Source organism: Lactuca sativa, chromosome 5 (assembly GCF_002870075.4).
Source record: "Lactuca sativa cultivar Salinas chromosome 5, Lsat_Salinas_v11, whole genome shotgun sequence".
Classification (NCBI taxonomy): Eukaryota; Viridiplantae; Streptophyta; class Magnoliopsida; order Asterales; family Asteraceae; genus Lactuca; species Lactuca sativa.
In genome coordinates, this window is record NC_056627.2 from 110178545 (window position 1) to 110191979 (window position 13435).

Sequence of the window (13435 nt, forward strand, 5' to 3'; positions counted from 1 at the left end):
CCAATGAATTTCATGTAAACGCTACTGGTTGTACTGTATTGATGAATGGTGACGAATGTTGTTATGCTTCATATATACTCAATGTTATGGTATACAATTGAGTCACGACAGCCCCCGGACGTTTCCGCCGTCTGGTTCGGGGGTGTGACTTAACTAATACTCCTATAGTATTTAAATTTGTATGTTTGATACTAATGTTTATTTTGGTATGTTTTGACTTGTTGCTTACTACGACCATTCCTCGACACACGTTAGTCCAATCTCGGATAAATATAGTTGATCAGGCTGTATTCGTCCCAAGTCCGATTACATATGTCGAGGCCTAATCATAGTGTCCAACTTGTCTTAATACTTATTGTATAGTTCTAACCATAAAAATATATGGTTGTATGGATGTAATTGTACTTTTACGACCCAAAACAATCTAAATTAAATGAAACAAGGTTTTAGATGTAAAAACATTTTGTCAGAGATTTTGAGTCCCTTTGGATTTATAGTTTGTATATCTTATGTGGTTCGATATACTTAGTTCACTATAAACAATGCTCTGATACCAATTTGTCACACCCCCTAACCAGAACGGCAGAATCGTTCGAGGGCGAACGACTTCATGTAGTATCGAAACAGTTGAATACATAGTAAAGAAAGTAAACACAACCAACATATATAATTTAAAAAGTTACATCATTTATAAGTATTACATGTTCCAAAATATCGATTACAATATCTTGTCAAAAGTTTTGTTTAGACACCTAAGCATCCCTTCTGCAAAAGCTGAAGTTTACATGTATTACTAAATCCCTGAGAAATACAAGTAGATTTCAAAGAGTAGATCAGCATTCAAGCTGATGAGTTCATAAGTATTTAATGTCACTAATTGAATAAAATCAAATGATATTTTTTTGTAGATGTTCGAAAAACTCCTAGAAAATCCAATATTTCCTATTAGTATAAAAGTAGTCTTCTACAAAGACTCGACTGTTTTGAAGGTTTGCTTTTAGAAATCCAATATCCGTTCATAAGTGTGTGGTAGTTTAAAATTTCCAAAACTGAAATGCAATCGTGTTTTTCATGCCTAGAGTAGTAGATTTGTGTAAGTATAAAATCACTAAGGCATTTGATAACCCTATAAATCAATAAGTTCTTAATACTCCATGTGAGTTTTATAACCATACTAATGACCCAGACTGCCTGTAACAACTTTCTTCAGGCGTTGGAATGTTATGACGTTTGTCACCCTAGACCTGCCGGCCTAGCTGTAGCTAACAACTTAGGTGCAGGATTGTCAATCCCGTATAGATCTATACACAAGTATCACGGCCCCCCTATAAGGGATTATGGTATATAATACAGGATTTAAAATGCATACTCAAAAGTACGTGAAATGTCTCACAAAACTTAGTATAAAACAGATTTACATATGAAAATGTCCATTTGTTCGTGTATATGAAAGTATCTCTTTGATATAGTGTTTCTAGTATGTAAATGTTCATGATTTCCTCATAAAATATACCTATTATAGTTATTCAGAGTGTGTGTTTCGTTCGTATAGTAAATCCTAGTGTAATGCTCATTGGTTATGCAAAGTCTAACATTTAAAATGGCATAAATGATCACATATACTTAAAGTATAAATAAGGGTTTGATTCGCATATATATATATCTATATATACATACATATATATATATATATATACATATATATATATATATATATATATATATATATATATATATATGTATATATATTCCATGTGTTTACTTGTATCCCCCCCCCCCCTTAAAATTGTATAAGAAGTATTGGTAAACATTTGAAAGTGTAGTTTATAGGGGTATGAACTCAGTTGATTGATTGGAGAGAACGAGATGAAAATCGAGTAGAACTTCGGCTTGTAAAAGTCGATTTTCTCAGGATTCTCGGGAATCTCAGGAATCTCAGGAGTCTCGGGATTGTAGAACCTTCCTTCAGAACTTGAGTGTGAAAACCGGGGCTTCGGGAGGGCTTCGTGAGCTTAACCTTAGAGTTTCAGCACGAGAGATGGAAGAATGAAGCACCTAAACCCGGCACCCCAAGAGTTCTATTTATAGGGTGGATTTTTGGGTGCGACTTCATGCCAAAGGGTTGGCCACGTCATGGTGGTCAAGTCTTATCCCCTTCCATTGATTGGACGCCCTCAGTCACTTGCCGGGTCGTGGCAAACTGTGCCACGTCGTGGCAGACCTGACAGCCTCGGATTTTGGACCCCGAACTTGTAAAATCCGTAACCTTCCTGTACGAGCTCCATTTTCGACGTTATTTATATGCACGCATAGCTGGAAATATGCTCTACAACTCTTGTTTAGACTTCATTAGCTAATTTTGAATTTATTTGAATTATTTATTTTTAACGGGCCAGGACTTGAAAAGTCGGTTAAAAATCCATAACTTCTTCATCCGATGTCCGTTTTCGTTAGACTTTTCGCCGTTGCACTACTATTATTGAGACCTTCGATTCTCATATAGGTTGTTTTGGTCAAAAGTATCTCGAGCTCTATTTTGAGTTTTTAGCTGTCTACTGTTATATCTGGATCTTGGAAAAATCATAACTTCCTTATACGAAGTCAGATTTGGATGTTCTTGTTGTGTATGCTCATGGTTTAATGTTATCTACAACTTTCATATAGATACTTAAGGCTAAAAACTATTGTATTGAAACTTCGCATTTTTCGTTTAAACGGTGTTGCCGGTGTTGTTGGAAATCATAGAATGGTCATAACTTTTTCGTTATAACTCGGATTTTAGTGTTCTTAGTATTTCTATAAACCTTGACACATTATCTAGCATAATAGATATCCCTGTAGAGACTTTTGCACATTTTATTTTCGAAGTTAATTTCATTATTTCAAAAGTAGTTACAATACTTGACTTTTTAGGTCATTACATAGAGTCGAAATATCGGGTTGTCACACCATCCCCCCGTTAGAGGGAATTTCGTCCCGAAATTTAATGTAAGAAAAACACTTGTGGATTAGGGAAAAAGATGTAGGTACTTGTGTTTCATCTGATCTTCGTGTTCCTAAGTGTGTTCAGGTCCCCGCTTTGCATTCTAGCGGACCTTCACAATGGGTATACGACTTAGTTTTGTTCTTTTAATTTCCCTATCCATGATTTCAATTGGTTATTCTATAATGTGGAGACTCTCGTTGATTTCGATTTCATCTAAAGGGACGACGAGGGTCTCATCGGATAAACATTTCTTCAAGTTTGACACGTGAAAGGTACGGTGTACGTTATTGAGTTCCTACGGTAGGCGAAGTTTATAGGCTACTGGGCCGATCCTTGTGAGGATCTCGAATGGTATGATATACCTTGGGTTTAGTTTCCCACATTTTCCGAAACGTATTAACCCTTTCCAGGGCAAGCCCTTTAATAGTACTCGGTCCCCGACCTGAAATTTCAATGGCTTCTGTCTTTTGTCCGCATAACTCTTTTGTCTGTCTCTTGAAGCCTTTAGTCATTCCCGAATTTGTACAATCTTCTTGGTTGTATCTCTTATGATTTTCGGGTCAGTCAGAGTGTTGTCGGGTACTTGTCCCTTGGCTAATTGTGTGTCACCTACTTCAGTCCAGCATAGTGGTGATCTGTACTTCCGGACATAGAGGGCTTCGAATGGAGAAACTTTAATGCTGGAGTGATAGCTATCGTTGTACGAAAATTCGATTAGTGGTAAATGGGTATCCCATGATTTACCAAAATCGATAACACAAGCTCTTAGCATATCTTCCAGGGTTTGTATGGTCCTCTCACTTTGACCGTCGGTTTGTGGATGGTAAGCAGTACTCATGTCGAGCCTCGTTCCTAGGGATTTTTGTAACGATTGCTAGAATTGCAAGGTGAACCTACTGATGGGTTTTGAGCATTCTAACACTTCCTAAGTGTACATGCAACCCTAATAACCTTGGATCTATGTTTGTCTAATTATCATGCTAAGTTGAATTCCAAGGCTATATTCCTATCTAGCATACATGGGGAACAATTTTAACTTGAATAATAGATAGAATAACTTACCTTGTTGTTGCTTGTGTTCCTTGAAACCTTGTGAGCCTAGCACCCCAAGTGTGATGCCTCAAATGCTTCACACAACACCAAATGCTCTTGGAAAAACTTATGAGAGAACACACACTTCTTGAAATCGGCCAAGCCCTCTTGCTTTCTTAGTGTGTCACCGATTTTGGAGGAGAATATGATTCTTATATAGTGTTGACACATCTAGGGTTACACCATGTAAACCCTAATGTGTCATGACTCTTCATTTCCATGACCCATGGGTTTGTAACTCCCATGGAGCATCCATGGAGCATCCTATGGGTAGAACCCAACTTGATAATCCATGGAGCCTCTTAGCCCACTATACAAGATATGGATGATTTACATCATCAACCCATATATTTAATTAGTTCTCTTTTTGACCACTTAATTAACTCTAAATTAGTTATTGATCAACCTAATCAAATAATATTATTAATATATTACAACTTATAATATATTAATAATCTCCAAGTGTTATTTCTCTCATTTAGTCTATCCAATTGCATGGTGCCATGCAACCCAAATGGACCATGTCGGGTCGGGTCAAGTACATACCAGAAATAGTTATGGACTTAGACACCTTATCCAACAGTCTCCCACTTGGATAAGTCTAATAACTATTGCTGCAAGTATGACTTCAGGAACCGATCGGCAATCGTAGCTCTTTTCAAGGTTTCTCAGAACTGAGAGGATGATGGTACGCCATTTAAGATAAGTGATCATATAATCCTCTATTCTAGATATCAGCCGGACAAATACATGGAACATTGTCTTGCTTATTGTCCAGCATTTGTTTCCCAATTTCCGATTTGTTTGACATAGAACTTAATTGAACACATCAACTTAGTTCTGACCGGGCCCGGTACATGGGTCAAAACAAAATCATCGAGGGGCCCAGATATCACTTCTAATCCAAGAAGGAACAGATAAACTTCGACTCATATGTTTGTTCTACTACTCATTGAATTACAAACAAAAGCACGATTTATAACATCGAGTTACCAATGCGTTTTCGTACAATCAATGCATAACCAACTTGTAAGTAACAAATCATATCTCTAGGTTTGAAGACTTATACGATATTACCGTCTCACGATCACTCGAGATAGAATTCCATGAAGTGATTCCAGTGAGCGTGGGTTGAGTCCAATGCTCAGAACTTATGAGCACTCATGATTGCTGTAGCCTTGTCCAAGACCTCTACAACCAAACACGACAGTCTTGATTCATACCTACTTCCGACATATGACTGACTGTGGAGGTTTGAATAATATGTTATACCAAACAAAAATTATTCTGGAAGTCAAAACATGCAAAAGAAATATAGTAAACGATCGACAAGAGATAGCAACACCTTACTCAAAAATAAAACATTTTTTTATTCATCATCAAATGTCAATTACACTTTACAAATTTCGAGGTTATCTAACTACTAAATCTAATATCATCCTTCAGGCCTATGCTCCGAGCATGCTGAAGATGCTTAACCCGAGTCAGACCCTTTGTGAGGGGATCTGCCGGATTCTCATCCGATGATATCCTCTTTGCCACGAGGAGTCCTTCTTCGATCCGATGTCTGATGAAATGGTATTTTCTGTCGATGTGTCTGGATTTCCCGTGATCCCTTGGTTCCTTGGCTAAGGCAACAACACTTTCACTATCACAGAAAATTTCCATTGGCTCTTTAATAGCTGGTACAACTCCAAGGTCTCCAATGAAGTTCTTCAGCCATATCGCCTCCTTTGCCGCCTCGCTAGCTGCAATATACTCTGATTCACAAGTAGAATCTGCCACTGTCTCTTGCTTGGAACTCTTCCAAGAAATTGCTCCTCCATTTAGGGTAAAGATCCAGCCTGACTGAGAGCAGAAATTATCCCTATCAGTCTGGAAGCTAGCATCACTATACCCTACTACTCTCAAGTCATTACTCCCACCGAGGGTAAGGACCCAGTCCTTAGTCCTTCGTAGGTACTTGAGAATATTCTTTACCGCAGTCCAGTGTGCCTTGCCAGGGTTCCCCTGAAACCTGCTAACCATGCTCAAGGCAAAGGCTACATCAGGTCGAGTACACGTCATAGCATACATGATCGAACCTACAGCCGAAGCATAAGGTACTAGACTCATTTTTGCTATCTCAGCCTCAGTGTTAGGGCTTTGTGTCTTACTCAATTTGGCATTACTCTGGATGGGCAACTCTCCTTTCTTGGAGTCCTGCATGCTGAATCTCTTCAGCACCTTATCCAAGTAGGTACTCTGACTAAGTCCAATTAGTCTTTTACTCCGATCTCTCAAGATCCTTATCCCTAAAATACAGGCAGCTTCACCAAGGTCCTTCATAGCGAAACACTTCCCAAGCCAGGACTTTACTTCCTGCAGGGTTGGAATGTCGTTTCCTATGAGTAGTATGTCATCCACATACAATACCAAAAAGCTAACTATACTCCCACTAGCCTTGACATACACACAAGATTCATCTTCACTCCTAGTAAAGCCAAATTCCTTGACCTTCTCATCAAAGCAAAGATTCCATCTGCGAGGTGCTTGCTTTAATCCATAGATGGATTTCTCAAGCTTACACACTCTATTAGGGTACTTGCTGCTGACAAAACCTTCTGGCTGACTCATGTAAACATCTTCAGCCAACTTTCCATTAAGGAAAGCGGTTTTGACATCCATCTGCCATATTTCATAGTCATGAAATGCAGCTATGGCTAACAGAACCCGAATAGACTTAATCTTGGCTACCGGAGAAAAGGTCTCATCATAATCCACTCCAGGAATTTGAGAGAAGCCCTTTGCAACCAGTCTAGCCTTATAAGTGTGTACTTTACCATCCATGTCGGTCTTCTTCTTGAAGACCCATTTGCACCCTACTGTCTTACGACCTGGTACATTATCAACCAAGTTCCAAACTTGATTGTCATACATGGATTGTATCTCGCTATCCATAGCCTCTTTCCATTTAGCAGACTCGGGGCCTGCCATGGCTTCCTCGTAGCTCTTAGGGTCATCTTGACTTACTAGTGTCTCATCACTAATAAGTGTCTCATCACTAATAAGTGTCTCACCTTTTGCAGTAATATGGAATCCATAGTAATGCTCAGACGCACTCCTAACTCTCGTGGAACGCCTCAGAGGTACAGATTTGTCAATTGGCTCAACAGGAGTTTCCTCCTCAAGTTGAGGGCTAGAGTTTGAAGTTCCTTCACCACTTGATTCTTGAATTTCTTCAAGATCAATTTGCCTCCCACTGTCTCCTTGGCTTATAAACTCTCTTTCTCGAAAGACTCCTCTTCTTGCTACAAAGACCACATTGTCACTAGGTCTGTAGAAGAGGTAACCAAAGGATTGATGTGGGTAGCCGATGAAAATACACCTCTCGCTTCGGGGTTCGAGCTTATCATGAGTCTCGCGTCTCACGAAAGCCTCGCAACCCCAAATCTTGATGTGGTCTAGTTTAGGTACTTTACCAGTCCACATCTCGTGAGGAGTTTTGGCAACTTTCTTTGTAGGGACTAGATTAAGAATATGGGCGGCAGTCTCTAAGGCATACCCCCAGAACGAGATTGGTAGCGTAGCTCGAATCATCATGGAACGAACCATGTCCAACAAGGTTCGATTACGCCTCTCAGCCACACCATTCAACTGTGGTGTCCTGGGAGGTGTCAATTGTGAGACAATCCCACATTCCCTAAGATAGCCGAGGAACTCTGAACTAAGATACTCACCTCCTCGATCGGATCGAAGCATCTTAATGGTCCTGCCCAATTGATTCTCGACTTCCTGTTTAAATTCCTTAAACCTCTCGAAAGTCTCTGACTTATGCTTGATTAAGTAGACATATCCATATCTACTGTAATCATCAGTAAAAGTCAAATAATAACGATTAGCATCCCTTGTGGCATGTTTAAATGGTCCACACACATCCGTGTGTATAAGGTCCAACAAACCTTCACCCCTTTCACATGAGCCTGTGAAGGGTGACTTTGTCATTTTTCCAAGTAAGCATGATTCGCAACTATCATCTGACTTTAGGTCAAACGACTCCAAGACTCCATCCTTTTGGAGTTGGCCTATGCGTTTCTTGCTTATATGTCCAAGGCGACAATGCCATAATGATGCTTTATCCAAGTTATTATTATTAGTAGAATCAATACGCAAAACATTATTTCCTAAGTTATCTACAACAGACACATCTTCATACACACCATCACAAGGTAATGCTTTAAAATAAAGAACATTATTAAAGAAAGCATCAATAGAACCAACTTCATTATTAAACGAAAAGGTAAACCCTTGTTTGTACAAAGCATGAAAGGAAATAATATTTCTTGCCATTCCTGGCGAGTAACAACATTTATTCAAATCTAAACTGAACCCACTACTTAGCGATAAAGTATAAACTCCAATCTTGGTGACAGGTGAAGCTTTCCTATTCCCCATGATCAAGTTTATTCTTCCTTGCTCCACATCCTCACTTCTTCTTAGTCCCTGCAAGTCACAACAAATATGAATACCACAACCGGTATCAAGGACCCAAGATTTAGAATGGGGTGAGTTATTAGAAATGATAGTGTAAATACCTGCATGGTTGGGTTTGACTTTCCCATCCTTCACATCCTGCTGGTATTTTGGGCAGTTCCGCTTCCAATGAGCCTTTTCATGGCAATAGAAGCATTCAGCCTCTTTTGGGTCAGAAGAAGGAGTAATGAAACCTTTCTTGGTTCCACTTGAAGAAGAGCCTTCAAGGGTCCGAGCCTTGGTACCCTTCGAAGATCTCTTTCTCTTCCTCCCTCGACTTTTCCCGATTGCCAAAACCGGAGTTGAGTTTGGAGTAGGAGTGATAGCAACCGACTTCCCCTTAAGGCCTGTTTCTGCGGTCTTGAGAAGTCCCTGAAGTTTGCTGAGGGTGACTTCTTCCTTGTTCATGTGATATGTCATGCGGAATTGATCATAGCACGATGGTAAAGAGTGCAAAATGATATCTATTGCAAGCTCCTCAGGGAAGTTTACATTAAGCTTTAGCAAACGATCCACATACCTTTGCATTTTCTGCATGTGGCTCGTGACGGATTCTCCGTCCTTCATCATGGTTGTTATCATGGAGCAGATGATTTCATACCTCTCTTGTCTTGCACTTTGATGGTATCTTTCCATCAAATCTTGGTGCATTTCATAAGGGTAGAAATCCTCATAAGACTTTTGGAGTTCCGCTGTCATCGTGGCCATCATGATGCAAGCCACTTTCGTAGCATCCCTTTCATGTGCCCGAAAGTCAGCGATCTCCTGAGGAGTTGCAGTGGTCTCATCAATCTCCTTAAGCTCCTTGTCAAGGACATATTCTTTGTCCTCGTAGCGGGTAATCATTCTGATGTTTCTGATCCACTCATTGAAGTTGGATCCATCAAAGGTGACTTTCCCACACAAGTTCATAAGGGTAAAGGAGCCATTAGGATTAGAGCCAGAAGCATTGTTGGAAGACATCTGAAGAGAAGAGAACAAGATTAGTTTAGATATAAGAGAGTGCTTAATAAAACACCCAAATGTAATATTAAGGCTAGGATCCAATCACAATATAATATAACTTAGAAGAGGTATGCCGTAATCTAAGCTATACCATATTTGAAAGGTAGGTGAATGACGATTCACCAATTTCCACCACGAAAACCGAAATATTTAAGTATTAGGTTTTTTGAATGGTTCTTAGAAATTCCTAGATTCTTTGAGATTCAATGAACTTTTCAAAGGCATGTTTCAATTCGAGTGTGCCCTCCAAGTTTTGTGACTGGGATACCGAGGATCACAAAACGAGGTGTGAAGTAACCATGCAAATCACTTGGTACCCTTAAAGTTTATCACTCAATCGATGTGCCGGTAAACCACACACGCTCCATCGATACTATAATAAACCCTAAGTCACCCTTTACCAACCTTGTTAAGTCCAAGTTAGTGTGCCGGTTAACCACACACACTCCACCAACGACTTAATCAAAGTGTAAAGTGTAATTTCATGGATTAGCACCTTATTCACATTTTTCCTAAAGTAACTAAGATTGGGAATTTAATAAAAAAACATTTAGTTACTTTATAATATTCATCATACTTTGAATGAGAATTAATAAGTCCTTGTCTTACCCCGTTCGGCTAACGACCCTCCACCGGTCAAGCAAGCGGTGGGTGAGAGTAGACACCCATTAAGTTGCCATTTTATAGGCAACAACCTTATACCCACCTTATAGACCGGCTTCGTGAATGAGGCTTACTAGCGGTAAGACGACTTTGTTCTTATACATATATATATATATATATATATATATATATATATATATATATATATATATATATATATATATATATATATATATATAATTATTAAATCATAATAATATAAGTATAAGGGTTGAATTTTAACTTTTAAAATTCTAACGGTTGGAACTAAAGTTTTAACTTAACTTTACTTGTTCCAAAACTTGAGGGCAAGTTTTGTAAACATTCAAAACTTTTCATATCTTGTAACTTATGAGTTTAATAGAGTAATAAAATGAGGACTTTTCATTTTTCCTAACTCTTGTGTTCTTTTAATGGTTTTTAACCCAAGAGACTTTTGGTTTTCCATAACTTGAGGACAAGTTATGGACTCCATTAAAACACATTATGATCAAGAATTAAACTACCACATAGGTTACAAATAATTCCTATGATCATCTAAACATCATAAGAACAAGAATATGAATATGAACATCTTCAAGAATCAAAATCACATTAAACTTTGTAATTTTTGATAACTAGTTGTTGTAAATGAGTTAGCAAATACATTACACCATCTAAAACAAGTTTTCAAGTACCAAAACAATTTAGGGTAATGTATCCAACCCATTTCCAGCAACTGAAGTCGAACTTCTGCACTCTGTCGACCCTACTCGCCGAGTGCATAAACCTACTCGCCGAGTAGGTTGAAGATTCAAGTGAACTCGACGAGTCCCCCCATGGACTCGACGAGTCCAGCAGTCAGACAGCAAGTTTTTTCGACTTTCTTCAACTTTTAAGCACAAATAACAAACAAACAAGCCTAGGCTCTGATACCACTGATGGGTTTTGAGCATTCTAACACTTCCTAAGTGTACATGCAACCCTAATAACCTTGGATCTATGTTTGCCTAATTATCATGCTAAGTTGAATTCCAAGGCTATATTCCTATCTAGCATACATGGGGAACAATTTTAACTTGAATAATAGATAGAATAACTTACCTTGTTGTTGCTTGTGTTCCTTGAAACCTTGTGAGCCTAGCACCCCAAGTGTGATGCCTCAAATGCTTCACACAACACCAAATGCTCTTGGAAAAACTTATGAGAGAACACACACTTCTTGAAATCGGCCAAGCCCTCTTGCTTTCTTAGTGTGTCACCGATTTTGGAGGAGAATATGATTCTTATATAGTGTTGACACATCTAGGGTTACACCATGTAAACCCTAATGTGTCATGACTCTTCATTTCCATGACCCATGGGTTTGTAACTCCCATGGAGCATCCATGGAGCATCCTATGGGTAGAACCCAACTTGATAATCCATGGAGCCTCTTAGCCCACTATACAAGATATGGATGATTTACATAATCAACCCATATATTTAATTAGTTCTCTTTTTGACAACTTAATTAATTCTAAATTAATTATTGATCAACCTAATCAAATAATATTATTAATATATTAGAACTTATAATATATTAATAATCTCCAAGTGTTATTTCTCTCATTTAGTCTATCCAATTGCATGGTGCCATGCAACCCAAATGGACCATGTCGGGTCGGGTCAAGTACATACCAGAAATAGTTATGGACTTAGACACCTTATCCAACACCTACTATCTCTGTCTGAGATAATGGATATTGGTACGCTGTGTAGTCGTACAATCTCTCGGATGTAGGTTCGAGCTAGCTTCTTCATCTTGTCGGTTTCCTTTATGGGTAGGAAGTGTGCAGATTTTGTTAACCTGTCGACAATTACCCAGATGATGTCTACCCCACCTTCTGTTTTAGGTAATTTGGTTATGAAATCCATGGTTATCCGTTCCCACTTCCACTCAGGTATTTCGGGTTGTTGTAGTAATCCTAATGGCTTTTGGTACTCTACCTTGACTTTGCCGCAAGTCAGACACTTACCCACATAGGTATCTATCTCTGCATTCATGTTCGGCCACCAATATAGTTTCTTGAGGTCCAGATACATCTTGTCCGAACCTGGATGCACAGAGTATCGAGTCTTATGCGCCTTGTTCATGACCACTTCTCTGAATCCACCAAACTTCGGTGTCCAGATCCGATCCATGAAGTAACGAACTCCATCACCCTTGACTTCAAGATTTTTATCTATTCCTCTTAGGGCTTCACCTGCCACTTTCTCTGTTTTCAAGGATTCCCTCTGAGCTTCCTTGATTTGTGTGGACAGATGTGAATGGATCGTCATGGTTAAGGATTACACTTGGCGGCCTGAGTATTCTTTTCAACTAAGAGCATCAGCGACTACATTCGCTTTTCCCGGGTGATAGCGAATCTCGCATTCGTAGTCATTAAGTAGTTCAACCCATCGTATCTTTCTCATATTGAGTTCTTTTTGGTTGAGAATGTGTTGGAGGCTTTTATGATCGGTGAAGATCGTGCATTTCGTGCCATAAAGATAGTGTCTCCAGATCTTTAGCGCGAAAACGACTACTCCTAGTTCAAGATCGTAGGTAGTGTAATTGACTTCGTGCGTCTTTAGTTGTCTTGAGGCATAAGCGATGACCTTACCTCGTTGCACTAGTACTCATCCAAGACCTTGATTAGATGCATCACAGTAGACCACGAAGTCTTCTGTTCCTTCTGGCAAGGACAATATAGGTGCGGCGTAACATCCGGATTCCCAGGTATATTATTTTACTCAATTATTTGTGGAGTTTGTGGAAGAACTCGGCGAGTTGGAGCTTAGACTCGCCAAGTAGGGTCGCGGATTTTCATCCAGGTCACGTCCGGACTCGGCGAGTCCACGCTGTTTAATGAAACCCTAATTCCCCGGGGGTCGGGGCCTATTTAAGGGCACTTATAGCCTCCCATTGCGGCTACCAGTCCCTTGAGAGAACCCTAAGTGAGCCAAATCATTTGAAAGGAAGGATAAGGCACATTTGATCCTTGTATCTTTGGTTTAGCAAGATTATGGTGACCAAGAGCAAGAGGAGGTGCGATTCTAGCAATTCCAGAGTTCAGAGATTTCATTTTTGAGGTAATAGTTCTAACCTTCTTCAGTTTTGGTGTTGATCCTTAGAGATAGGGTTTTCTAACCCCTTTTAAGGGTGGTTATGTGGAGCAATTGGTCCCTCCTCGAGTT